This window comes from Lonchura striata, chromosome 2 (assembly GCF_046129695.1).
Source record: "Lonchura striata isolate bLonStr1 chromosome 2, bLonStr1.mat, whole genome shotgun sequence".
NCBI lineage: Eukaryota > Metazoa > Chordata > Aves > Passeriformes > Estrildidae > Lonchura > Lonchura striata.
Genome location: NC_134604.1, coordinates 98,501,710 through 98,523,297, shown reverse-complemented (window position 1 = coordinate 98,523,297; position 21,588 = coordinate 98,501,710). Strand labels below are relative to the sequence as shown.

The 21,588-nt window shown below is 39.7% G+C and overlaps 1 protein-coding gene across 3 annotated transcripts in view; it reads right to left on the bottom strand.

Moving 5' to 3' along the window:
* FRMPD4 (FERM and PDZ domain containing 4) overlaps nucleotides 1–21,588 on the bottom strand; it is a 292,904-nt gene that overhangs the window by 204,535 nt on the left and 66,781 nt on the right. Inside the window, exon 1 of one of the 3 annotated variants that reach the window (XM_077781600.1) lies at nucleotides 10,380–10,402. The exons of the other annotated variants lie outside the window; for them this stretch is intronic. The gene's annotated coding sequence lies outside the window, so the exon portion shown is untranslated. Of the gene's footprint in view, nucleotides 1–10,379; nucleotides 10,403–21,588 lie in introns of those variants that run through there. 3 annotated transcript variants of the gene reach the window in all.

The following is a 21,588-nucleotide window of genomic DNA, read 5'->3' as shown; positions in this document are numbered from 1 at the left end:
GTATCAGTTGTATGCTTACATGTATTTTGGGATAAATGGTTAGTAAAGGAATGGAACTTGTAGAGCAAACCCATTTTAAAGAATTGTCTTTGCTCTTCTCACGCAATGATGACCAAAATATCTGTAGAATTGAAGAAAGATATACAGATCACTTTTCAGGCATTTTGAAAGACAATATCCATGAGCTTACTGGGTGTTTTTATGACCTTTTGAGAAGCCAGAATAGATTCTGCTAGAGCAGACAGTCTCACAGTTGAAACACTGTGTTTCTTCTTCAAGTGGTGCTAGAAAATAGGTCTATGCAAGTCTTAACGTGCTCAAATGACAATGGCAACTGTTTAATTATATTTCTCTATTACCCTCTAGCCCAGACCACAACCATGTAATTTTTATGGAGCGTGTGTATAAAACAGTGCTCTAGCAGGGCAAACCTATACCACATCAGGCTATATAAAGCTCTTGCAACTTCAGCATTAGAATGCACAGGCCTAGAGATAAGGCCTTCCAAATCAATGCTGCATTTTGGATGGAAGAGAAGGACCAAACGAAATCACTTCTAGTGAAGTTACAAGGGACCAGACTAGTGTAACAATGCTGCCTTCTGCTTAAAAGCAAAAATATAGGAAACAGATGTTCCCTAGTCCCTGGACATTTAAAAACAAAAAGCAAAGAACAAAGCCCTTCTCCCTCTCCTACCTGCCAGACAGAGAGCTGGCAGGTGCCAGAAAGCAATAGTGAAATGACATAGAATTAGAAAAAGTTCCTGCATGCATTTATTTCCTCGAGACAGGATCAGGTCTGTCTATATCGTTCTGACAGTTGTCTTAATATGTTCTTAAGGAGGAAATGTCACCTGGAAATGTAACAGAGTACATGTACGCCATCATTCAGCTCACTCACAGAAATATGGGGCAACATCAGACTTACCAGAACTCTACAAATCTTAAAAATTCCTATGTAAATGGGTGACAACTAGAAGGAAGTTTTCTAGCTACATTCTGCTTTGTGTCACCTAAGCTAGTTCTCCCTGCAATATTCATTACATAATAGCAAGAGTCATACTGGGATTTTAAGAGAGGAAAATACCTAGTGCATCAAATTTTCTTCTGAAACACAGTGAAAGACTGACTTGGTTTAGTGTGATTTGCTCTTATCAACCTGTTTTCTTCCACAAATCTTCAAATAGTGTAACTATTTTCCACCAATGTTTTTGTCAAAGAAAGTCAAGTCTTCAGCTTGCATTCCCCCTGAAAGGGTGAAAACAAAAACCAAACCAAACAAACAAAAAAAAAGGAAGGCGAGAAGCAGAATTATATTCATTCTTTTACATACTTTCCTTGGCCTTTACTAGTCTTCTGGGACTTAGTAAAATGAGAAATTCTGAAAACCTGTATTATCCCCAAAAGTAAACCTTCTACACAAGCAGCCATCACAATATGCACCATCATGAGAACCTCTGCCTCAGCTGTCAGCACTGCATACAATTTGGTAATCGAAGTTACCTACAGCAGTTAAGGCAAGTATGGCTAGCAGTGACCTAGAAAATACTTCTTGAGTTGATATTCTCCACAGATGAGCTGACTGACTTTGTGTCACCTTCTGTAAACTGTCTCTTTTGCTCCTTTGCTTCCTTTTATGATCTATGCCATTATAAACTTCTGTACTTTCCTTTGTCATACATCTCAAAATGATCCATTACTGAGACATTTCATATGCAGTGCACCTTTTCTCACATCCATTCTACTTCCTCTTTTTCTATGTACAAAACTGTGCTTGTACCACTTTCTGATGGGTTTTTAATTTTATACATTTTAAGAAGCTTTAAAAGGGAGCCACAATACTGCCAGAAGCAGTAATGACTTCCACAGAATACTCTATTTTACTTAACACCAACTGGAATATTTGAAGGTTTTGGGAGACAAGGACCCAGGCATCATGGCGCTAATGTAATTCATTTGTCTTTGTGAAGGTCAGCAATTCTATCCACATTACCAAAAAATACTGCAGACAGTACACAATCATAAGCTTTGTTACACAGCATTTCCCAATAGCTCTAATATTCTATTGTCTGCTCCAAGATGACTAAGAAAAACCAATAGCCCCATCTCCTACAGATACATTAAAAAAGAGGGTTTAGTCAGCATATACAACTGCTCATCTTTGTGTTCTGAAGTCCACTGAAAGATTGTACCATTTGCAGTGCTTTTACAGCTTAATGTTTGGAGAAGAGAAAAGAATTGCTGTTCAGAAGATTCCTGAAAAGACCCAGAACCAGCACCTTTCTTTCTTTTTCCAATGAAAATACACCAAGTGTAGCATTTTTATTTCCATGCTGGCAAAAGTATTAAACATTGAGATTTAAATTCTTGCTTTGGGGGATTTCTCCAAGCTTAGTGCAGTAAAAACTTAAGACTCATTTTTCCCACTTTTTTCTTCTTTAATTTTCAGTAATGCTCCAGCTTTGGTTCATTCAAAACAGCAATGTGTTTCTGAGCAAGAGCTCACATTATTTTTTTGTTTATTACAGCTAAAATATAATTCAGTGATATCGAACACATTAGCAAACATTGATTAAGTGCAATTTAATGAATTATTGCTTGTATTTCTGAAATACTGCAGAAAGTAGTCCTTCATTTCCATTGTTGAGGACTACAGAAAGAGATTCAGTAGGAAATAATGTTTAGAATTCATATGTATTCAGGAAGCATCTATAATAAATATTTTAGAATTACCTGAAATAACAGAAGATCCAACTAGTCTGAAATGTTTTTTTTTCACAGAAGTCAGTAGACAGACACACAATGTAATGCCTTCAGAATTTTTCCCCAAGAGGTTATATTCCATTGTCATCATTACCAGATGTTGCTTCTTCACAGATTCTGGGATCAAAAACCCCCCTGTGCATTTCCAGATACAAAGTAAATTTTCTTTCTGAAGCTTCTTTCTCTCTACCCGGCTCTCACACTGAAGTGCACTACTATAACTCTCTAACTCTTGAGATTTACAGTTGTAAGAAAAATAACACTGCACCCAGAGAAACCTGGTAAACACCATAAGGACATTCTCCTCAACCAGTATTTGCCACCAGAGCAGACTGCAATGAAAAAAAAAAAAAAAAAACCAATCTTAAAACAATGAAACTTTTTTCTTAAATGTTAAATTTTAATCCAGTATCTTCAGAAAAAAAAATAAAATCAACATATCCAGGCAAATGAATAAGAAATAGAGATCCTAATTTCAATAAAAGGCATACATAAGAAAAATAGAATGGAATTTGAAAAAAATGGGGTTGGGTTTTGTTTGTTTTTTTTTAATGGCACTGAAAATGCCTTTTCTTCTCCAAACACAGTTTATCATTTACCTTCTCAGAAGAATTTCAGTGTGCTATGTTAAAAAGTCACTGCACTCTAGAACATATTAGTACTAATTAGGAAGACTGGTCATATATAAGATAATGAATAATCCATCCTATGGCACGACAGAAACTGTAATGACCTGGACCTGAGACTAAAGACTTCTCAGGATCAATGTAGGCAGCATTTCACTTTTCCCTACCATTCTCAGAGATGCTGCAAAATTATTAAAGTAATGTTGCATGTATAAGATAGAGGGAAAAAAAACTAAACAGAATTTTTTAAACAGGGAAAGAAATGACACCATCACATGACACTTCCTACACTTTCAAGCTATGTAAAGTCAGTCTCACCATTAGTTCAGGTAAAATGAGAGGTTATACTTTACTATTATTTTCATTCAGCACATACTCATTCAGTGGCACTTCCAGACACAGTTTAATACAATGCTTCAAAACTGTGTTAATATAGGTTAAAGTGATAATAAACCATTGTGTCCAAGTTAGAACTCAGATGTATCTCAGTCTAAGAATATTCAAGGAAAAAAATGTTTAGACTCAGAATTTGTACTTAATGAAGTAAGAGCACTATACCTTCCTTCTGGAACTGCAGTTGAAGACACTGAGTTCTGTCATCCAAAGAACTTCCTGTGTAGGACCAACAGTTTCCCAGCTCAAGTTGATTTCTGCACAGCCTGTGATTACTTGTGAAATCCTGCACAAATCTGCAGGCAGCCTGTGAGGACTGTGTTTTCAAAAGGCTATATGGTTTCCAGGACAGATTTCAGCAAGTGTTTTTTTTAACATTTACAATTAGCTGCACACTGGTGGGCTTGCAACAAAAATAAAACTCACTTTGAGTTTTGAGAAGGGGACTACAGTTTGTGTTCTACTTTCTAAACTAAGCAACACTTCAAGAAATTTAATAGCATTAAAGGATAGGTCTATCCCATACTGCTAAGTAGGCAGTCTATTCAAGGCAGTTATTTCTTCAAAGCTAAATTTTTGTAAAGAGTTCAAGGCAACAGTACACTAGAACCTTCTCATTTCTCCCTCCTGAAAGAAATAACAGGCTGCAAAAAAGAGTTCTAGGCTGCTCTGAAATAGCAACCTAATAAACGAATTCCAAATATTAAAACTCACATGAAGCACAGTAAGAATCCTGTTATTAACAAAGGCACCAAATATCAGGTATAACACAAAAGTGAAGATTATGAATGTTAAGAATAGCACAAAGTCATCCACAAATGGGAAAAATTAAGAGGAAGACTTGGCAACATAGATATTTTAAGGCAACTTGTTTTTATTAGCTGACCATCCAATCCAAACCAAATATATAAATATTTCCCCAAAATAGGAATATAACAGTAAGATTGGAACTACAACAAACATGGCTAGTAGTGAAAACTCACTATTTACACACTAAAGTTCTCCAATCTTTCTAAAAAACCCCAAAACAACAAAAAAAACAGCCCAAAACAAAACAAACAAAGAACCCTACTACCAAAACCCCTCTTAAAAAGCAATTGCTCACACTTCAAGGTAAAGCAAACCAAGAACCAGATGCAATGGTCTGACAACTGCTAGTAATAAATTTTTTGGGGGCGATTATTTATTTTCATTTGAAACTATGTTTTCTCAACCACTAGTAAATGAGGCATATTTTTAGGAATCTTTATAAACATATGTATTTGTACTCTTATTATTTACACAGTCAGACCATAGAAACGTATTCTTTGTTAAAGTAGACTGTGTGTTGCACAACACACTTTCTGTTGAAGTAGCACTTGTTCAGACAGCTTCCAGTCAAGCACCAGCCTGCTCCATTGTGCTCCATATCAATCAGCATCTTCTGCACATCTGTACATCTGTCCAACACTGTTCCAAGAGCTCACACTCTTTGGAGGTCAATTCCCTTCCTTCCACACTCAGTACACTCAGCACAGCAATGACAAAAATGAAAACTTCCCCATCTCCTTCTCCAACCTTCAGACAAATCTTGAGCAAAGAAGCTTTCAGGAGGATCTTATTGGTATATGTCATCTTTTTGGGATATACTGAAATAGAACCAGAACACTAAGATATAGACCTGGAAAAAGTAGTGTTCCATACAAGATCTAAAAAGCACAAGGAAACAATTTCTAACATATGCTAATTCTTATATCTGAGCAAAGAATCACAGTATGGGTGGTGTTGGAAGAGAATTTGAGATTATCTAGTTCCAATCACCCTGCCATGGGCAGGGAAACCTTCCACTAGACCAGGTTCCTCAGAGCTTCATCCAGCCTGGTTTTCAACACTACCAGGGATGGGGCATGCACAACTTCTCTGGACAACCTGTTCCAGCATGCCACCAGTATCACAGCAAAGAACTTCCTCCTAGTATCTAGTCTAAATCTATTCTCTTTCAGTATGAAACTATTCCCCTTTGTCTTGTCACTACATGCTCCTGAAAACAGTCCCTCTCCAGCTTTCTTGCAGTCTCCCCTCAAGTCCTAGAAGGCTGAAACTAGGCCACCCCAAAGCCTTCTCTTTTCCAGGCTGAACAAATCCTGGTCATGCTGCTTTTGATGTAGCACAGGACACATTTGGCTTTCTGGGCTGCAAGTCCCCATGGCCAGGTCATGTCCACGCTCTCAGCCACCAGCACCACCACTCTCCATCTGTTCATCCCTGCCCACATTGATATGAGGAGTTGCCCCAGCCCAGGAGCAGCACCTTGCACTTGGTCTTACTAAGGTTTATAAGATTCCTGTGGGCCCATTTCTCAAACCTATCCAGGTGCCTCTGGATGGATTCTTCTGGAGTACCAACAACACCACTCAGCCTGGTATCACCTGCAAATTTGCCATAGGTGCACTCAATTCTCTTGTCTTAGTCATTAATGAAGGTATTAAATGACACTGGTCCCATTAAGGACCCCCGAGGCACCACTTGTCACTGATGTTCAACAAAACACAAAGGCACTGACCAAGGCATCTGGATGCAAGGGTCTTACAACTAACCCACCTAGCAGTCCACTCATCAAATCCATCTCTCTCCAGCTTTGAGAGAAGGATGTTGTGGGGGACTGTGTCAAAGGCTTTAGAAGTTCAGATAAATGACATCTGTAGTCCTTCTCTTGCCCACTGAAATAGTATCATTGTCAAGTGTGAACGTTAGAGCACTTATTTCTTTAATTAAATACAAAATAATTTTGAGGCCAAATTACATGCTTTTGAGAATTTGTCTTGTAGCAGGAAAGACGTCCCAAAGAGCTAGATATGCAATTATGATGCTGAAGGGCACAGAATGAAGCTGTAGGGAGAAAAAACAAAGGAGAGTAGGTACCAGATGGCAACCATAAACTAAGGACATGGCCATCTATCCCCTCTAGCATATTTTTCATGCTGACAAGTACAGACACTTTTAACACTGCCAATACAATCTGTCCATCTACACTTACCTCTAAAATGAGCTGAGGTCAAATTTTTATCATGATACGCATTTCTATTAAATTTCAAGTAGGTAACTTTTTGTGATGTCATGCTGTTTTATTTCAATGACTGATTTGACACAATTCATCTTATGTACCTAACAAAAATCTTGAAATCAAGAATAAAATTAAAGAATTACAGAGGAAAAATCCTAAATTAAGGATTAATACAGTAAAATATTCAATACTGAAAAAAGAAGCTACAATGCAGTTGAAAATCATATTAACAACATCAAATCCATAATGCCAACAAAGTTTATAAAAGCTGTATGCTGTGTCTGGGTAGATCACATCTTCCTTTCAAGGTGCATTAGATACACACGACAAAGATAAAAACACCTTTTTTTTTAGCAAAAAGTTAGAATGGTCTGTACCTGAAAATTCTGAAATTCTCCTAAAAACTTGTGAAGAACTTTTAGAAGCCTTTCAGCATCATTTAAGAACAAAAAGCAGGACTGTCCTATTTCCTTAAAGGAGTGGAACTGAAGAGTTAGTATTTTAATGTGCAATTAGTCATTACAGGAAAAGATATTTCAGGTAACACTATCCATCACAGATGAAACTAGAAATCTTTCAACACCCGATGAATCCTTAAGGAGTTCAAAAGATTTTTATCATCTTCCCATGTTGGTAATTACCTGGAATAAACAGACTTTTTTGATTTCGTTTAGTTTAAAGAAAATCTGCACAGAATATAGAATCAGTTTAATCAGTGACCACTCAATTTACTTTATTCAAACTGTGATAACTTACATGAGCTGGGGATGTGGCCTATGACTCATTTCTAGCCTTTTAGACATCTGATCTGAAGCAGAAGTGCCCAACTGCTTTAAGACAAATAAATATTACTTTTGTTTTTGGAGCAGAACAAATATTTTCAAAAATTAAACTGAAGAAAAATATATTAACAAAAGGATATAGAGTACACTTTTTTTCCCTGCAAGTGAGCATGACTGAGCTTAACCTCTGAAAGTGTGATTAAGCATTGGAAGAGGCCTCTAGGGAAGTGTTGGAGTCACTGTCTTGTAGTGTTTGAGAAATAAGCAGGTGTGGCACTGTGTGATTTGGTTTAGTGGGCATGGTGGTATTTGGTCAACAGGCGATCTTGGAGGTCTTCCCCAGTCATAATGATTCTATGGCAAAAAAATAATTTTTCTCAGTTTCAAAAGTGCAAGGAGTTATGTGGAAAGTCTTTATAGCTCCCTTATGAAACAGACTCTCCCAAAGCAGCAGGTGACATTGAAGAAAGCACCAAAGCCTCCCAGACAATCCAGCACTGCTAAGAAGCTCTAATGATCTGCAAATGCACTCAAAGTATTGGCATGCAAATTAGACAGCATGAACAATCTTCTCTGCTTCCAAATTTGGCATATTTATTACAACCTGAAAAAAACTTTAGAAAGTAGGCCAGGTTTTTACTCAGCTAAACTTGGACACAAACACATAGACAATCTGTCAGGGATCAGTAGCAGCATCACAAAGAAACAGTCTCTTTTGTGTAAAGCTGGGTAGTCGTGAAGCCTGCAAAAAGAACAAGGTATTGGGCTTTAAAAATAGCCAAAACAAGAAGCTTCACAACAATCAAAGTTACTTGAGCATAAATGCCCCAACAGACTGATGCCAAATTTGATAGCACAAATAAGAGAAGGAAAGTATGTTTCTTTAGCTGACAATATAACAGATAACTTGAATACATAACCAAAAGTATATCAATGGGGGCAATACAGAAGGGATACAGGCCATAAACTCTTCTCTGCAGCAGAAATCCTGTTCTTATTTAGATATCAACGAGGGATTTGAGATACATTCTTTTCTTTCCTTCTTTTAATTTCTTCTCTTACAAGGCCATTACACTGCCCAACTTGCTTTATTTCTTGAATCAGAGTGCTCCAAGTGGGAAACCAGTCAGTATCTACTCTCATACCCAGAAAGATTTTACATTGGGCTAAGTTTATAGTACTCTCAAAATATTTCCTGTCAAAGTTTTAGAATTAAAACTCCTGATAACAGAGCATTTATTTTATTATAAGTGTATACTGTAATTAGTTTAGATACAGTAATCACATAAAAGCTTAATGCCAGCCTATGATGGGCTGGATTACCTACCTGAATTCCTAAAAAATTCACAGATGGTAAAGCAGGGAGAAAAAAATCACTATCCTAGATGCCAAACAAAACTTTCTATCTCAAACTGTCCAGTCTAGGTGCTGGGGTTCAACTCCTATTACTCTGTCATGCAACATCTGTAAACTCATAATCTCAATTACTTTTCTGACAAGAAATGCACCCAAACTTCTGAAGCAGCATTTTCTAAAGGAAAGAGATGCAAAAAAAAAATTTTTTTTCAATCAGTATTTATGGCATTTCCCTGGCATCATCTAATCTTCTGAATTTTAGAACATGGCAAGTAGCATCCTTTCTTTTTCTTGCCTTTTTATCTCTGAAAGAGCCATCAGATAATGATTCATGAGTCACCTCAAGACATCTGTAATACATTTCTCCAGAATTATTTGCTGATATCGCTTATGTTTCAAAAATGCATTAGCAGGAAAATGTTTATTCCCACCCTCAATTCAACTGACCTTTCAGATTTCTTTGGAACATAAGCTTCATTGTGCCTCTTCTTCACTGTCTGTCAGTCACCTGTCAGAATTCAAAGCTCTCTTACTTCTAAAGAGGTTCCTTAGGAAGATCAAAAAGCCAAGTCTCTCTGAAGCAAAGATTAATTCAGAACTAAAATCTTATTTCTGAAGACATAGTCACTTTACCAAACATTTTTTGCTATAAATAGCAGAGATATGAGCTGGCTGTAGATTATCTGGTTCTACTACTGTTCCTGTGAAACACTGGAAATATTGCCCCAAGTCCTGAAAAGATTCATTTAAGGGAACTGACATGAGCTCATTAAAAATAAAAAAGCACAAAACCACACCAAAAAATTTGTTGAGATTTTTAGAGGCAAAGTGTTTGCAGTTGAAAATCTACCCCACAACAGAATTGTTTACAAGATCTTCCTAAATTGCCTCTAATACTGAAAGCGAGGTACCAAATCATCACATTCAGCTTTTTAAAATGTTTTATTTTCTCAGGAGAGTGGCACCTGTCCCCTCTGCACTCCTCACCAGCTCAGCAACACCACTGTTACAAAAAAAACTGGGAAATTAGTAATATCCACACAAAATTAGTCCCAGAAAAGATTAATTCCATGTTTTTGCACACAAGAAAAACAAGTAAGTACAGTAGCAAAGTGTGTTCCATGCCCCAAAACTCAACAAAGATACTGAACACAACAAATTCACAATCTTAAAATAAAACCAAAAATGTGACTATTCACAGGTTCATGATTAAGCTTATTCTTAAGTGCTTCATCAAATCAGTTCCTTGATGAATATGCAACTAAAATTTCAGGAAAAATCATAACAACTTATGTTGCTAGAAAACAATATAACTATTACATTCAAGATTTACTCACATTTAAGACACAGCTCCCAAACTTTTCTAGATCTATTCTGGCCTATTTTATGTAATCTGAAGTTAAAAATATATTCTTACCAGAAAGAAGGCTTTGATTTCTGCCAAATCTCTTCCAGTATTTCAGCATTCCCTGATGTGTGTGCACTGCTGACAGCCTAGGAAAGTCTTTTAGCAGACGGAAATATTAAGCAATTACGCTGCCCAGAGAGGCTGTGGAGCCTCTTGAGATTATCAAAACCTGCCTGGACACTGTCCTGCACAATCTGCTGGAAATGAACCTGCTGCAGCAGGGAGGTTGGAATAGGTATCCCCAGAGGTCCTTTCCAACCCCTACCATTCTATGATTCTGCAATTGTTCTTTTCACACAACATGAGTGAAGATTAAAAGGGTGTAAACACACCCAAAATTAGACACAGAACACAACTGTTGAATCTGTAAAAATTAATCAAACCAGTGCACACACCTAATATATTGGAGGTGATCAGAACATCCAAAAAGAGACCTTATTTATTTATTATTTCTAACACTTGCTTACAGTTTCCTCACTTAGAAGATACCTTTCTTTCTTCCCTAACATATGAAAAATAGCTATGTTTATTGCTGTAAATACATATTTTAAAGATTTCAGCTGTGCAATATTCAGTAGCTCCATAGAACTGACTTCAAAATTGCCACGTTTTACTTTTCACTTGCTCTGAATTCCAGTAGATAGATGCTACGGACCATCATGGTCTGCCTGCAAAACCTTTCTACTTTTAAAGGTAGCAATTAAAAAAAAAATCTTCAAGGTGCCAAACATTTTAAGTCTCCTGATGACTAATGATGGTTTCAAAATAATATATATTCCCTCTCTCCTCTGAAAACATTATGTACTGCTTTTCCACAAGAAGAAAAAAATTAACTCACACAAACAACAACAGACAAATTGGTTGAGTACAAAAGGACAGGATGGCTATATCCAATGTGCTGCAAAAGCAGAATATAAATGAACAAAGACAGAAGCATTATCTTCATCCAATTTTGTGCTATTACAGTCATTTTAAGCATTGTCTGTTACAAGAGTAAGCTTGAAATTTGGAAGCAGATGCATGCTAGCTGTCAGTCAACACTCTCCACTTTATTATTTGGTCCATCATTTTTCCTAAATGAGTTTGAACTTCTCCAACTACACACTTTATTAGTAAGTTATTTATATTTCCCTAAGTGCTACTACTTCTCCAGTGTTTAGACACAGGTCTGTGCCCACCCAGGGAAAAAACAGTGAAATGCAAAATGAGACTGCATTTCAGATCAAGTTACTTTTCACTTTTGCTTAAAAGCAAGCTACAACACACAAGTTACTTGTAGTAGACAGTGTCCTGCATTTGGATGGGGAAAAAAAATCATCATTAATAGCTGACAGCAGTCAGCACACTAGAGACTGAGAGCACAGAGAGGGAATCAAAGAACCCACAAAATACTCTGTCTCATGCACCTGCAGAATTTCCCATTTCAGGGAGTAAACTTTCAAAACAAGTTAACAGTGGTGTTGGTTCATCTGGAAACCCACAGGATTCCACAAGAAGAAACAGCCTCAAGTTTACCAGGGGAGGTTTAGATTGGATATTAGATGCATGTAGATAGGCCATTTGGGTACATGGTTTAGTGGTGGACTTGGCAATGCGGGGTAATGCTACACAATGATTTTAAAAGTCTTCTCCAACCTAAATGATCCTGTGATTCTATGATGGTGAACATTTCAGTAAATTCATAATTATTGTAAGGATGGTTCTTTCAGTTTTATACACATTGTCTGTATACTTCAGTACACAATCCAGTTACAGAAAAATAGGACACAGGCTGGGAATGTCAGTCAAAACATCCTAGACTCAAAAGAAAATTGAATGGAATGATTTCAACCCCAAATGGCAACAAACTCCAGTGAAACAAGACTGTCAGTCATTTAAAACTTTCACACATTAATACAGAGGTCCTGTACTGATTTAAGTAAGAGATAAAAAAGGATCATATGAAATCTATAAGGAATCATATGGCCAGGAGGATATTCTCCAGATATTACAATGAAATTTACACCAGAAATAAATGCATTTTTTCCCAATGTTTGATGGGGAAAAAAAGAAAAAAAAAAAAAGTTATACATTTCTTTTTACACCCAATTCCAAAAGATCAGACACATTTTTATATAAGGTATCTACTATAATTCATATACCATTTACACTGCCTGTTCTTTTTAATCTTTCACTCAGTCATAAGAGAAGTCAGCTGAACTGCAGAACAATTGTTGAAAGACCAACGAGGAGAAAGGACAAGCAGTGTTATCACCACAGGAGGATGAGACTGTTTTGCAGCAAGTAGCTCCTGAACTGAATGGGAGACTTTTCACACACCACCAGAAAGGAAAGCATAAGAAAGACCTAGGACACCCCCTTCACTTTGCCCCCTCTCTGTACTGAGTAATTGCTTACTGAACTCCCACAAACTGCACCCTTCAGGTGTTTCTTGTTCTGTGGTGTAGGCAGCCTGTACAGTGCAATTAGTCAAGGCAGTGGGCATAAAGAGACAATCCAGTACGACATGGACAGTATTGTTCTGTTGACAGTATTTTGTGTTGACCCGTTTTCTTCTCAAATCAAACAAAAAAATCCAACCAAATAAGAACTTCCCAAACCTAAACGGGAAAGAGTAAGGTTATTCTTTAAATGGATAGCAAAAGTGTGTTAATGGCTTTTTAAGTTAAAGAGATTTTTTTTCTCACTCTGAATACCTTGTGCAAAGCAGGTCAACCAGTAATTTTAAAAGGTAGAAGAGAATTTGTGGCCTGCAGAAGAAAATAGGTATTAGACCTTAGTACATACTACTGAAATATAAAGATACTTTAACTTCATAACTATCAAAACCAGACAGAACCTCAGAACACTGAAGTGACTTTCATCTAACCAAACTCACATCTACATCCTGCAAGAAAGCAACTTCAGTAGAGATCATGGGCCCTGTCCATTGTCCGGGGATACTCAGTGCTTCCCGCTGTAATGGCCCTCTGCAATTGCTCAGCTCTGGCAATGTCACACAGCCAAGACTAGCAAGAACTACAAAAAATAGCTCTTCACCCACCTTGAGTATTCCAGAGACCTTAATGTAAAATAACTCCTTTTCAGAAATCAAGGCTGGGGAGAGCATGATATTTTTCTCACAAAAATTATTGACAGGTAGTTTTTCCAAAACACTACATCTTCTGACAAGAAGACACTTTAACCCCCTGAAATCTTTACTAGTTCTTTTGCCCATGAGCTACATACCTTAGTTTTAATTAGTTATAAAACAACACTAAAGCAATGCTAAAAGTTGCTAAGTAACTTCCACATCATTCATGGAGTGTCTTCTAAACTTTCCTTTGCTCTTTGCTCTTAATTCTGTTCACAAAATATCCATTCAAGAAATATTTATCTTCCAGCATTTGTTGTTTGAGCAATGCTGGCATATTTTTCTCTTAAAGAGAGAAGGCAGATAAAATATTTAATTACTAATATTTAAATATTTAATTACTAATGACTGGTGCAAATCCAATTTTTGTACTTTCCCTTCCCCAAACCATTTTACTGACCTTAAAACACTGCATTTTAAAGGAGAATTGAGAGCAGTTCCAGGTAATCTGACTGAACAACACTAAAGCAAAAACCAAAGTACAGGACACATATTTTAATAGTCCTGCCAACAAGAGGACCAATTACCTCCTCCAAAGTATGAAATAAAATATAAATTTTGTGAGAGAATGTGTATACAAGCTCCTGAAGTGCCCTGATTTGACTTCAGTAGGAGAAAACTCTACAATCACTCATACTCTCGCCAACCAGTAGACACTAATTTCCAGTTGTCAGGTCCCTCATGACATTCCAGTCTCCTTGTCTAGGTAGCCCTGTTCCTGCCTCTTTGCTCCTTCTATCAAAAGAGTTGCACTTGTCTCTTCCTCTCTCACCTTCCCTTTTATGTAACTTCCAACCAGTACATCAAGACTTTATTTATGTTACTTGTACTATACTCCAATTTTCCTCATTTTTGAAAATCAGGATCTTTCCTTAGTCCTCCATCCTGTTATCCTGTATCTTGTGCCACCTTCTTTCCCACACCTGCTCCATTCCTGCATGCAAGTTATCCACCTCCACAATCTCTGTCCAGCCATTCAGCTGCCTGCACTCCACCACAGCAAGTCACTGAGCTGAGGCTCAAATCCAGGATCTGGCAGGGCAGGTACAGCTGTCCACTTCAAATAACCAAAGATCCCATTTTGCCTCCTGCTCCATAATCCCAAACAATTGGCCAAGGAGAGCTGCTGGTTGCACAGAGGACAGGTGAGATTGAAAAGCCAGCACATGTGCACTGCAGGAAGGAACCTCTCCTGTAGACCTATGACCTCAAAGAGGGCAGGTGCCTTAAGTCTCTGCCCATTACCATCCATTGGTCCCATTTCCCTGAAAATAATCCCTTTCCTGTCCACATTCCAGCAGGTGAAGTTCTCAGCAACAAGCATCTTTGAAATATAGAGCTGCTGAAGACTTTTTTTATGCTAGTCACATTGAATTGGATGTTCACAAGAAACACTAAATACACACTCATCATGCAATGCTATTTTTATATGGTTGAGTATTTAAGTTCCTCCTTGGTCTTCCCCTCTCAAGGGTTAATAACACTAATCTCCTAATATGACCTCCAATATAAGGCAACACTTCTCAGATTCCAGCTTGATTTTCTTGTTTCCTTCTGGATTGAAATTGGTCCTTATCTTTTCTACAATATCTTACCAAAGCTGAACAGAACAAATTAAATAGTTTTCACATCATACATAAAGCTCTGCTTACACTTCATGTGTTTACACTTTGTTGTTACAAGGCATCTTTACAAAGTGCCCAATTTCCATACTTTTTTCCCTGAGCAACTACATTGAATATAGACCCTCACAGGACCCCAAGTCCCTTCCCACTGTCTCCTCCTAATCAGTTCCAAAAGAGTGACATGAACAAGTTACCCTGCAGACACACAGTGTGACTTTTCTGTAACATTGGCTTCATGTTCCATCTGGTCCCAGATACAGTAAATACAGACTATTAATAAGACATTCCATTTAGTTTGACTTCATATTTTTATTGAAATCACAAAGACCCAATCCCACCTATATTAAAAAAAGTGTTTAGTTTATTCCAAAACTTCATAAATCATTTAAGACACAGTTAATATTCTAAGACCTTATTATCATTGCAGCAGGCAAATGTTCCCAACAGTTCAGAGAGAATGAAATTTGATAGGAGAAAAAAAAAGTCATAATAAATATTATATGTCCAAGGGGGTGTTTGGCTGAAGAGCATTCCTAAATCATGTACAAGTAGTCTCTGAGGATTTCATTGTGTATTTTATCCTGGCCTCTTCAGTATTCTTCCTCATTTTCATCGCCACAATAAAAGTGATAAAGCTCCTAATAATAAATGTGATACATAACTTACATTCACATCCATGACATCACTGTCAATCCATGTAGATTAATGAAGTGAGCATCTCCTTTTAAACAGCAAAAACATTTAAATACAACAAAGTGAATTATAGCTCAATATATTACCTGCAGTGTCAATCACACCATTCAATTCTTCAAAACAGTCTTTAAATTAAGCTGTAACAGTTACCAGCATCATTCCTTCGTGATTGTGATTGCCCCTACTTAAAAGATTCCTTAGAAAGCAAATTTAGAAGAATACACTTGTATTTTTTAATTTTAATTAAAAGCTTTTCTGGATCAATTTGCAGATCTACTATCAAGTACAAAAGGATCATGACTACAGTTAGCCAGATGTATTGTAGTTTAAATTTAATGCCAAGATGGTTGCAGACAATCTGACTGAGGAGGATTTCTAAAAAATATAATCTTGGCAGTAATTACTGAGATTATGTCAGTATCAAAGAATTTATATAACTTCAATGCATTATGTGATGATGGTCACCTCACAAACAAGGACAGAGGCAAAACAGAGGTGTTTATGACATTCTTTGCCTCTGTCTTCAACATGGATGATGGACCAAGGGGGTCTCAGTACCCCCTTGGGTAGAGGACCATGACTGCAAGAATGATCAAATCCCAGTCAACTCTGAAATTGTGCACAATCTTCTCCTCCAGCTGGATATCTACAAATCTATGGGGCCTGATGGGATTCATCCAAGAACTCTCAAAGAGATGGCTGATGTCATCATAAAATGTCTCTTGATGATTTTTGAGCCATACTGGGAATCCAGGGATGTCCCAGCTTACTGGAAGCTGGTGAATATTGTCCTGATTTTCAAGAAGGGCAAGAAGGAAAACCCTGGAAACTAAAGGCCTGTCAGTCTTCCTTCAATGTCTGGTAAAACCATGGAAAATATTATTCTGGGAGGTACTGAAAAGCACCTGAAAGACAATGCAGTCATTGGTCACAGCCACTACAGCTTCCTGGGAGGAGAGTCCTGCTTGTCAAACTAATTTTCCTTTTATGACAAGGCAACCCACCTAGGTGATCAAAAGAAGTCAGTTGATGCAATCTTTTTGGATTTAAGTAAAGCTTTCAAAACTGTCTTCTCCCAAAATATTTCTCAACAAAATATCCAGTTCACAGCTGGATAAAAATCATGTGATGGGTAAGCAGCTGGCTCATGCATTGGGCATAAAAGATTCTAGTGAATGGAGCAACATCAGACTGGTGACCTGTCTCTAGAGGGGTTCTGCAGGGCTCCATCCCTGTGCTCTTCAATATCTTCATAAATAATGTGGATGCAGTGTTGAGGCGCGGCATGCGCTCCTCGCCGCGGCACTCCGAGCCGTGCTGGGCGGTGAGGGAAGAGAACGGGCGGCCGCTTTCCCCCGCAAGCTCTGCAGTTTCAGTTCGTGGCGCGCAGGGACAGACGAAGGCGACACGGGACTTGGGGGGGGAACGAGATGGTTTTATTCCATGAGCCCCAAGACCCCGGCGGGCGGGGGGGCAAAGGTTTTATACAGAACTCAGGAGGACGGGTGTAGGAACAGTAACCAATGAGGGAATAGCAGGGGAGGAGTTTAGGGCAGAACTAACATCTGGAAGCTGAGGAGGGGGCTAGAATGAATGACAGGGAAGGTTCTAGGGAAAGGGGCAGGGAAAGGGGGGTTGGGGGGGGAAACAGATATTAAACAAATATCAAATGAAAGAAAAACACACCACCGCATCTCCCTCTTTTACTTTACAAAAAGAAGGAGAATTTTGTGGTTTAAGCAAATTAATAAAACATGCAAATAATATAAAATCATATGATAACATTGTAAATTACTTAAAGGACATGAAAGACACATTATTGCATTTATAGGGCAGGAAGAGTAGTAACAGCTTAAATTAGACACAAGACTGCACAAAACTTGCTGTTTTGCTGTTCTGAGTAACAATTTAAAATAATGTAAATAATGTAAATAATTGAAATAGAATGAAATAATTGACAGAAATTAAACTAAAAAATTTAATTAGAATGATTAAAATTATAACTATCTAATTTGAATAAAATAATTAAATGGAATTATTGGAATTAAATATAATAAAAGATCAACTAAATATAACTAATAAATTTTTAAATTTCGCAGCAATGCAGCAAGCCTGAAGCGATATAGTAGCTGAGTGATTCCTGTAGCAATAATGGTTAAACACAGCCTTTAAGTTAAAAAATATCAGAAAAGACTGAATTAATTATAATTATAACAAAACAACTTAATATAAAATCAAATTGTAACATTACATATTATTAAAAAAACATAAATTGAAAGACATTAAAAAATGATAAACTAATTGTGATTATAACATATGAAACATATAAAAACTTCATCTGGAGTATATAAAATTGTCTTAAATGAGAGTCCAAATTAAGGGTACAAAGCACAGCAGGATTTGTGACTTCATCTGATTTAGAATTTGCTGCGTCGCGGCGTTTGCGATGTTCAGCTTCTTAAATTCTTAAAGCAGAGTCAGCGGATAACGGCGCTTGTTTTAAAGCAGAGTCAGCGGATAGCGATGTGGTTTGTTCAATTTGAATGTCCGTTTGAGAGGTGGGCATAATATCTTGAGTAATAATTAACTGGGATGATTTTTTTTTTTTTTTTTTTTTTTTTTTTTTTTCTATAAAATATAACTCAACAAACAGATTATTTAAAAATAATCAAAAGCAAAAAGAGGAATTCGTAGTTAAATAAAAAGGAGTATTGGGTAGGGTACATTAAGGAATAGGATAGGGGAATCAGACAATCACTTAATTAGTGATTGCCATGATTAACAGGGGGTATCGGTAAGGGGTGGACCGGGGCGCCGCCATTTCAGGGGGAAGACAAAATGACGGATCCTCAGTCCCGGGTTTCGGCTCCATTTCCTCGGGAGAAGATCCCTCCCGACCCTCCCCCCGGAGGACGAGCCCGAAGAAGGATGGGGAATATCCAACCCCGCCTCCCCACAATAGGGACTAGCCTCGTGCAGGGACGGTGCAGGGCTATTGGGGGAGAGATGGGACTGGCGGGAAACCAGGGGCGGAAAAGAAGGGTCAAGGCGGGAAATGGGTCCCGAGTGGCGTGGCCAGCGCCATCTTGAGAGGGGTGCCGGGCACACTGCACTTGGCCTGAGCAGTGTCCGGCAGGGCACTTGGGGCGGCTCGGCCACAGCAATCCCCAAGGGAGGATAGGAAAGGGTTTTAGGAAAGTCCGAGGGGATGGGGGCATAGGGAGCTTCACAGAAGCAAAAAGGGGAAATTTATAGGAGGGGGGGGGGGCCGCCCGACGCAGCTGGATGTCGGCGCAATGCGTGGGTGTAAAGGGCCTCTTTTAACAACGCTCCTATAGCTAACGTGTCGTCTTCTTAGCTGATCCCTACTGGTGTCTTTTCTACCCCCTCCGTCCAGCCCAGAATGGGGAGGGGAGGATAGAGAAGACAACTTTTTCGAGGAGAAGAAAAAGCGATCTAATCTAGGTCCCCACAGAAGACTAGGCGAAGGATAGCACTCAGTGCTAGCTTCTCCCAGAAAAAGAAAACCCACCCGCTTGCCAGGGACATGCACGGCTACAGCCCCAGTCTGGGCGCAGACGGGGGTTAAAACACAAGAAAAAAAAAGGTGGCAGACTCAGCCGTCCGTCGGGGCGACCCCCACCCCGTGTAGCCCACCTTACCTTGCAGGCTCGGACGGAGATGGCTTGAATCTTCTCCTCGACTCGATGGAAAAGTCGCGCTGAAAACTGGGGATGTTCCTTCTCTTTCGGTTTGGCCCTTCCGGAAGCCTGGGTGTTCCCGTTAAACCAAGACTCGTCCCCGAAGCCTTGGTTTCGGCCACTATCAGCCTCCGGTGGTCTCGCTGCAGATGCTGACCGAGGAACGAACCTCTTCTCGGTCAGCCCCTCTTCAGGCTCCCCCGAGCCGCTGCCAAAACCGCCCTCTGTGTTCTCGGGTAAGTCTGCCCGCCAAAAAGCTCTGCAGCCCGGCTGCCCGTGCAGCGCGGCTGCTCCCGGGCGGGAAGATGGCGAGAACAAAGAGGTCCCGGAGCCTCAATCTTTTTCGCTCGGCGCTCAGCTCCTCATAGCATCAGGCAGAGCTTTTACGGCCGTAGATGTTCCTCTTCCTTCCTTCTTCTTCTGTGAGGCGGGCGCCCCCACAAATTTGCCCGTTTTTTTTACAAGACGAAGGAGGGAACCATCCTCTCGCTACCATATGTTGAGGCGCGGCATGCGCTCCTCGCCGCGGCACTCCGAGCCGTGCTGGGCGGTGAGGGAAGAGAACGGGCGGCCGCTTTCCCCCGCAAGCTCTGCAGTTTCAGTTCGTGGCGCGCAGGGACAGACGAAGGCGACACGGGACTTGGGGGGGGAACGAGATGGTTTTATTCCATGAGCCCCAAGACCCCGGCGGGCGGGGGGGCAAAGGTTTTATACAGAACTCAGGAGGACGGGTGTAGGAACAGTAACCAATGAGGGAATAGCAGGGGAGGAGTTTAGGGCAGAACTAACATCTGGAAGCTGAGGAGGGGGCTAGAATGAATGACAGGGAAGGTTCTAGGGAAAGGGGCAGGGAAAGGGGGGTTGGGGGGGGAAACAGATATTAAACAAATATCAAATGAAAGAAAAACACACCACCGCAGATGCAGGACTGGAAGGGACACTAAGCAAGTTCTCCTATTATACAAACCTGGGAGGAGCTTTTGACTCTCTCAAGGGCATGGAGGCCCTGCAGAGAGACCTGAACAAATCAGAGGGCTGGGCAATCCCCAATTGTTTGAAGTTTAGCAAAGATAGGTGCTGGATTCTGCACATGGATGGTGCTCCACACAGACAGAGTGGGGAATGAGAGGCTGGAGAGCAGTGCCATGGAAAGGCATCTGGGGGGTCCTAATCAGTGACAAGTTCAACAAGACTCAGCAGTGCTCTGGCAGCCAGGAGGGCCAACCCTGTCCTGGGGGCATCAGGCACAGCATGGCCAGCTGGGCAAGGGAGGGGATTGTTCTGCTCTGCTCTGAACTGGGGCAGCCTCACCTCAAGTGCTGGGGTCACCACACTATAAGAAAGATACTGAGCTATGAGAGTGTCCAAAGGCATGCCAAGAGGATGGTGAAGGACCTTGAGGGGAACCCTTACAAGGAGTGGCTGAGGTGACTTGGTCTGTTCAGCCTGGAAGAGACTGAGAGGAGACCTCACTGCAGTTATAATCTTCTCGTGAGGGGAAGAGAAGGGGCAGACACTGATCTCTTCTCCCTGGTGAGCAGTGACAGTTGTCCCAAGGGAACAGCCTGAAGCTGTATCAGGGGATGTTTAGGTTGGGTATCAGGAAAAGATGCTTCACACAGAGGGTGCTTGGGCACTGGAACAGGCCCCAGGGAAGTGGTCACAGCATCAAGCCTGACAGTGCTCAAGAAGCATTTGGACAACGCTCTCAAGGACATGGTGTGACTCTTGGACATGGGCCTATACAGGGCCAGGAGTTGGACTCGATGATCCTTGTGGGTCCCTTTTAATCTTCATTGATTTGGTGGTATTTTTAGGACTTCATGTTCATGGACACTTCCTACTGCTTTTTGGTCTTGTTGGATTCACACTGCTTGGCTAAAAATTCAGGTTTAGATGAACTCATCATGACTAACAGCTGACACCTTAGTACTCAAAATCTAACAATATAGGAGAAGATTTATTTACCTCTTGTCAAATAGCCTACATGCCACTTGCTATGAAAGGGCTCTCCACCAAATTAGACAACGTGGCTGAACAGAAAACCTGTGGGCTGTTTTCTCCCT